Source organism: Carcharodon carcharias, chromosome 13 (assembly GCF_017639515.1).
Source record: "Carcharodon carcharias isolate sCarCar2 chromosome 13, sCarCar2.pri, whole genome shotgun sequence".
Classification (NCBI taxonomy): Eukaryota; Metazoa; Chordata; class Chondrichthyes; order Lamniformes; family Lamnidae; genus Carcharodon; species Carcharodon carcharias.
Genome location: NC_054479.1, coordinates 119,494,133 through 119,501,616, shown reverse-complemented (window position 1 = coordinate 119,501,616; position 7,484 = coordinate 119,494,133). Strand labels below are relative to the sequence as shown.

At 37.8% G+C, this 7,484-nt stretch overlaps 1 long non-coding RNA gene across 1 annotated transcript; it reads left to right on the top strand.

The window, feature by feature from the left end:
• The first annotated feature begins 910 nt into the window (after positions 1-910).
• Positions 911-5,517, top strand: LOC121285763. Its single transcript, XR_005944776.1, has 3 exons — positions 911-933; positions 4,144-4,237; positions 5,484-5,517. It is a non-coding gene; the product is annotated as an uncharacterized LOC121285763 (long non-coding RNA).
• The last annotated feature ends 1,967 nt before the right edge of the window (positions 5,518-7,484 follow it).

The window sequence follows — 7,484 nt, the reverse complement described above, 5'->3', positions numbered from 1 at the left end:
AATTTGCTAAAAGTCACTATTGCAGGTGCAGCCCAGCCCTGCTCACTTTCTTTTATTGCTATGTATTTCTAGCATTCGTGTGATTTTTAATCAAAACGTATTATATGATTTTAAAAAATGAATCTTTTCAAAATCATTCTGCAAAACAAACTTGGTGATGCCAAATATTGTTCAATAACCTCGCCAGGTCACTAAATACTTGGATTTGTGCAAATTTCTTTGTGTGGATACAAACCATTTGAGATTCTCTTAATAGAAAACATTTCCCACTGTAAGACCAAATGAAACTTACCTAAAAGCGTAATAAGCACATTAATTACAGAAAACCTGCTTGACTCTAATTAATTCATTATGGTATTGAATTTTTTTGTCTTTTAATAGGCTTTGCTTATAGGATTATTTGTTCAGTGTCCTGATGATCCATTAATATATTTGGAGGAGAAAATTAAAGAACTACAGAACCAAATGAAAAATCAGTCTTTGCTTTTGTGAGTATAAAACCAAATTTGTAATTGTGATTTGCTTCAAACAATAAGACATTTTTATTATCCATGCTATTAATCGAGGGAAATTTGGCTCTGGAATGTAACTAAATTCTATTAGACGCACTCAACTTTTTATTGCCTTTTCAAGGAAGCCTTTGACATTGGTGCATTTAGCAAAATAATTAAAAATTATATTCTTTTGTCTATTGCAAAAAAAATTGTGAGCCCTTAAAAATTGTCAATGTCTTTTTCCACTGTACTGTTGGAATTCCTTTTTCCTGGATACTTTAGCTTGTGAATGAATGTAAGAATCACAAAATCAAGAAATAATGGGCCTCGTTAATTTTGTGGGGCATTTATATTTATTTCATATAATTAAATTAATTAATTTATTTTTTAAATTTATGTTTTGTTACAGGATAAATGAAAAGAATCTGGACTTGAGCTGGTGGGTCCTTTAAATCATCGTTTACAATGTCTATTTGCAAATTGAGGACAGCTAACATTCAACAATGATCTAATTTTGCAATTTAACTGTGACCAAAGTGTAAAATTTACACTGTAATTTCTTACCAAATTTAATTGAAAGCTGTTGAAAACAGTAATTTTGGCTTGAACAGATTCTAATATTATTGTGAAGGAGCCAAATTCTGTATAGTGACTAAATAACTGAAACTGTGGTCCCCCTCCTGCAACAAACAGACTTTCCAGAATTACAAGAAGTATAAAATGGTTTAGATTTTGCTGTATCTCAGAGTGTTTATTACAGTACAAAACTATTCAGTAAGAGGGTACCATAACTTCAAATTTATCATGTCTCTGACTGCATCCAAAGCAGAATACTGCAGATGCTGGAAATCTGAAATAAAAACAAAAAAAAATGCTGGAAGAACTGAGTAGGTGAGGCAGCATTTGTGCAGTGAAACAGAGTTAACGGGCAGAATTTTATAGTCCCTCCCATCAGCAGGATTTTCTGGTTCTGCTGAATCAATGGATTTTTGAACGCGACAGGGCCATAAAATTCTGCCTAATGTTTCAGGTCCAGTGACTTACTGATACGAAAGAAAATGCTTACAATTTTCTTTCAATTTAGTATACTTTTTTTTATTGCTCACAATGCGGTCTCCTGTACATTGGGGAGACCAAATGGAGATTAGGTGACTGCTTTGCAGAACATCTCCGCTTAGTCCACAAGCATGGCAATGACCTTCCGGTTGCTTACCATTTTAATTCACCACCTTTCTCTCATGCTCACATTTCTGCCCTCAGCCTGCTACAATGTTCCAGTGAACACAAGCATGAGAAACAGCACCTCATCTTCCAATTAGGCACTTTACATCTTCCTGCACTCAACATTTAGTTCAACAACTTCAAACAATGAACTCTGTAATCCATTTGATTTGTTTTAATTTGCCAAGTGCCAGTCTGTACCTTTTTTTCATGTTTTGCTTTCACACAGAGCTGTAATTTATTCAGTTGTTAATACTAAATCTAGACTGATGCTTTGTTTCTTTGTTCCTTTGCTTTTTGTTCCATGAAATCGCTGTCATTTAATATCTCCTGCCCTCTAATCTATCCTGACCTTCCTTTTTGTTCTACATGACCCTACCCCCCTTTTCAACAGCATTACACCCATCATATTTCTACCTCTCTTCAGTTCTGAAGAAGTCATAATGGACTCGAAATGTTAACTCTGTTTCTTTCTCCACAGATGTTGCCAGACTTGCTGAGTTTTTCCAGCACTTTGTTTTTATTTCAGACTTCCAGCATCCACAGTACTTTGTTTTTGTTTTAGCACACCTTTAACACACCCTGCTTAAGAACATAAGAAATAGGAGTAGGAGTAGACCATTTGGCCCCTTGAGCCTGCTCCAACATTTGATATGATCATGGCTGATCTCCTACCTTAACTCCACATTCTCTCCTGCTCCTCATCTCCCTTGACTTTCTGAGAAATCAAAAATCTGTCAATCTCAGACTTGAATATACTTAACAATGGAGCATCCACAGCCCTCTGGTGTAGACAATTCCAAAGATCCACAACCCTCTGAATGAAGATATTTCTCATCATCTCAATCCTAAGTGATTGACATCTTATCCTGAGGTTGTACCCGTGTTATAGATTTTCCAGCCAGGAAAATCAATAACAATAATAAGCTGCCAGTGTCTAACCTGTCAAGCCCCTTCAGTATCTTGAATGTTTCAATAGATCACCTCTCAAAAGAAGCTCTATACAACATCAAGATTTCCTATTGTTGTACTCCAGTAAAGGCAAACATGCCATTTGTCTTCCTAATTGTTTGCTGTACCTGCATACCAACTTTCTGCATTCCTTGTAAGAATACACCCAAGTCTCTCTGAACATCAACATTTAAAAGTTTGACACCTTTTAAAAATATTCTGATTTTCAATTCTTAATACCCAAGTGAATAACATCTCTCTTCCCCGCATTGTATTCCATCTGCCACCTTGTTGCTCACTAAATTGTGTGTATCTCTGAAACCTCTTTGTGTTATTCTCACAGCCGACATTCCCACCTAACTTTCTATCATCAGTAAACTTAAATACATTACCCCCTGTGTCTTTGTCTAGGTCTGTATTATTCACTAGAAAAATAGTGAGGGCCAATTCAGATATTGGAAAATATTAATTGGGCCCGAAGTAGCAGAAGCCACTTTTCAAAAATACTTACAGATTCATTGCAATTTATTTCTATGGAAATTGCAGAATATGATACAAAAGATAAACACAAAACTGGCCCAAAAATCCTCTTACCAACTCTTAATAACTTACCTCCCGCTCTTTGGCCTTCCCATTCTCCTACCTTCCTGCTCGCTGACTCTCCTGCTCACCGCCTCTCACACACTCACCGACCCCCTGCTGGCCAAACCTCTTGCTTGCTGACTGTCCCCCGCACAGCTACCCTCACTGACCCTCCCATTTGTTGATTTTCCCCCTCACTTGATGCTTCCCTCTCCCAAACCTCAAAAACTCTAAGAAATTTGTCAAACACAATTTCCCTTTCGTAATACCATGTTGATTTTGTCTGATCATACTATGATTTTCTAAGTGTATTGTTAAGACTTCCTTAATAATAGATTTCAGCTTTTTCCTGATAATTGATTTCAGGCTCACTGACCTGGAGTTCCCTGTTTTCTCTTTCCCTCCTCTCTCGGATAGCAGAAGCCACTTTTCCTAACCATGCTAGAAAGTAGGGAAGTTTGCAAAATCCGCAATATCTGCAGAGTGAGTTTGAATTAATTACAAAGATGTTTATTTGATGCTTCCAAGCAGTAGTAAAATTGAAAATCAGGACCTCAGTGGTTTGAGGAATTAAAGTTCGCCCCCCACCTTTTCTGGTGTTTGCACTGGTGCTTCAATGAAATGCAATATTGTGGTGTCTTGAGACTGCCCATTTCACCATTCTTAAATCTTGCTAGTTAATTCTGCAGCCGTGGGCCACAGAGAAGGCTATGCCTCAGGTTGTCTTATCTTCATTAGCTGGAGGATGCATGGTGGTGAAAGCTTGTAAAGAGTAAAAATTTGGATAGAAATAATTTTTTACTTCTTAACATTGGTTGAATTTTACATCCAGGACTGCATCTTACCTGTTATTTTGTTAATTGTATTTTTAATATTTTACTCCTTTCTTATTTAGGGATATGTTTATCAATGCCGCATTCAGGCAACGTATGACCAAAATGATAGGCAGTTATCTAAATTATCTCTTTGATCTGGAATCAGGTGAGGTGGTAAGCAGCTGATCAGTTTCCTATTTCCTAGAACTGTATATGGGACAATAGGGTAAGTGTCAAATGGCTATGTATAATTCACTAGTAAATATCAAACTTTTAATTTATCGGCATTAAAGTTATAAGTCAGTTGCATGCATAAACCTTACAATTAAAATGTTCAGAAATATTTCACACTTGTCAGTTATGATATAATTTGTGCATGATTATTAAGTAACTATAAACCACTTTGCACACATACCATTCCCTAACTTTGTCCATCCCTGGCTCTCCCTGTTCTGTTAATCCTTTGTTGTCCTAGATTCATATTCTTTGTCTCTCTTCCTTAAGGTGACATCATTAGACTTTTACACAGCCTTCTTAACTAGTCTGAACTGCAAAAAACATAATGTACTTAAAGTACACTATTGTGTAGCTTTCAAGCTGTGTACTATTCAGGTTATTATAAACTGTAATTTTAACCCTTGCACCAAAAGATAACAAGATCTGGGGATGCAGGGAAATTGGGAGTAAAAATCACAGGAGTGTGCAACTTGCCTGCTTCCCATCGACTTTATATCCCGAGCCATTTTGATAGACAAGTTATAAGCAACACATCCTAGCCCATCGTCTGAGGTAGTGAGAGTCACATTGAAATGCAAAAGTCATGATTTGATAAAGGGGCCCCAACAATATTTTAACCCAGGGCGACTGCCAATTGCATCCAGGAAAGTTGGCATAAAAAGATAAATAAGAAATTTTTAATTTTTTTAAGGTTAAGGGCCAGAAGGAGCAGGAAATCTCATCCAGACTCCAAGAGGAAATCATGGGCCTTCTTTGTCCTGAGTTTCCTCCCGGTGCAACCCATCTCTTGGACTAGGTTTTTGATTTTTATATTTTTAAAATAAAATCACTGTGGAAATATGGACCTCTTTCTCATTCAGTGTCTGAGACCCTCTACCTATCAATCCACTCAGCAGGTGACTGTTCTTTCTAGTCCCTGCTTGTGGCTATCTGCTCTGTTTTCCCTGTGCCTGCCCGCCAATCTCATGTTATTTCCATTATGCATTATGTTAATAAATTGTAAGTGTTAAAAGGGCTTAGGTCTCATGTAAGCAATTCAAGGTAAGCTTGCCACTAGTACCGCAAGCCTCACACTAGTCTCTCCTCCCAGGTTAAAATCAGAGTTATGGTTTTTAATAAAGTAGAGTGTTTTTGGGCCAGAATCAAAATGTTAATTATTTACCCTTGCAATATATTTTTCCAGCTTGCTCCAGAATTGTATGAGAAAGCATATTTCTTTCATTCAAACAGTATATTGAGGAAGTACTTTCGGTGAGTATTTTTGAAGGAACTATTTATTAGAAATAAATAAAATCATCAGACTTAATTTCTAATTCTTATAATTGTAAACAAAATCATTGGAAAATATAAACCTGTTCCTTATTCAGCATAATTCCTCAGGAATACTTCCTGGTTGCCAACATAGAGAATCACCATGAATATTCCGGCTTAATAAAGATTTTGATCTTGGTAATGTTGATCTGATTCTCCCTTCAGAGTGCGTTATAAAGGTTGACTTGTCTGTGTGGCATTCCTTTATTGTAGTTCTGCATTGTTAATTTTATTGATGAGGACAAGACAAATCACTCAGCTTTATTAATTATACTTGTTGTCATTTATCAGTCCCCAATTTCATTGATCTAACCAGCATCTCCTTTCCAATCCATGGTTAAAAGGAAAATGTGGTGACAATGCATATCCCATTGGCAACAGGAACTGCTGACAAAATATTTGTCATTAGCTGGTGTTAGGAACAAGAACTTGCATTTACTTTGCACCTATAGTGTAGAGAACCAATCCAAGATGCTTCACAGAGATGTGAGGAGAAACATAAGACAAAGAAGGAAAGATTAGTGGAGGACACCAAAAACAAGAGTCAAAGAGATTTTAGGAAAGGTCTGAAAGGAAACAAGAGAGGTGATGGAGTTTAGGGATAGAATTCCAGGGAGTAGAACTTAGGAAACTGAAGACATGAACACTCATGATTAGGAGAAGGGAGAGGGAATTCACAAGACTTTTGAGTCTATGGGCAGGATTTTCTGGTCCTGCCGCAAGTCATTGAACTTCTGGCTGGGGCGCTGCCTTGCCCGCAGGGGGTCCTGCCTGTGAGGGGGCTGGAAAATCCTGGCCTAAGGTACAGAGATTTCCAGAGGGAGGATTTGTAACCTGGAGAAAGTTATAGAGATAGGGAAGGATGAGACAATAGAGGAATTTAAACACCTGGATGAAATTTTAAATGTCAGCCTCGGTTGAGCGGTAGCATTCTCAGCTCAGCTCTGAGTCAGAAGGTTATCCAATTCTGCTACCTGAACATTGGCAAGGATCAATATGTGACACGTGTACTTCAGTAAAGACGTCTTCACTGAAATTTGCCACTTGCTACAGCCACAACTGCATCCTAAGAGCAGGCTAATGGGCTGCAGTGCCAGTGGCTGTGAAGGTGACCATAGCCTTGAACTTTGGCTCCTTGCAACATTTCAGTTTTCCATCCACTGTTGTATGGGAGATCACTGAGGTGCTCAATATTTTGTTCTCTCTTGCTAGAGAGAAACAAATGGTTTGAGCATGCTGCTGCACTGCCTGCTTGGTTCAAGAAAGCTCACCATGCTGCAGCCCCTCAACTCCGTGAAGTTAGCTTCCAGGAAAGAGTGGGAGAGGCAGGGGCCAGCCTTCCCAGGTCTCTGCACCATTCCTCTTGGTGTTCCATCCTAAGAAATTAAGTTCCTGGTGAGGTTCTCTGAAATAAGCCAAGGTCACTTTAATTAGAAATCCTTCCTCTAACAAAATAAAAACAGAATTACCTGGAAAAACTCAGCAGGTCTGGCAGACCTTGTTTTTATGCTTTTGTTTTTATCCTCTAACAAAATGTCTATGTCATCCCACCCAACAAAAATCAGATGGTCAAAGGTAGCCTATGTGAGGAGTTCATAAAATGTTTTTGGGATAGTTTCTTAAAACAGCACATTCTGGAGCCAACCAGAGATCAGGCTAGACTAGATGTGGTAATGTGCAACGAGATAGGATTAATTGATACCTCAATTATTTGGGAATGAAAGCAGAGTGAACTGGCAAACGAGATTAAAGGAAAGGTCAATAGAGATGGAATGACAGACATTTAAAAGGATATTTCAGAATACACAGAGTAGACATATTCCAATAAGAAATAAAAATTCCAAAGCAAGGACCCACCACCTGTGGCTAATGA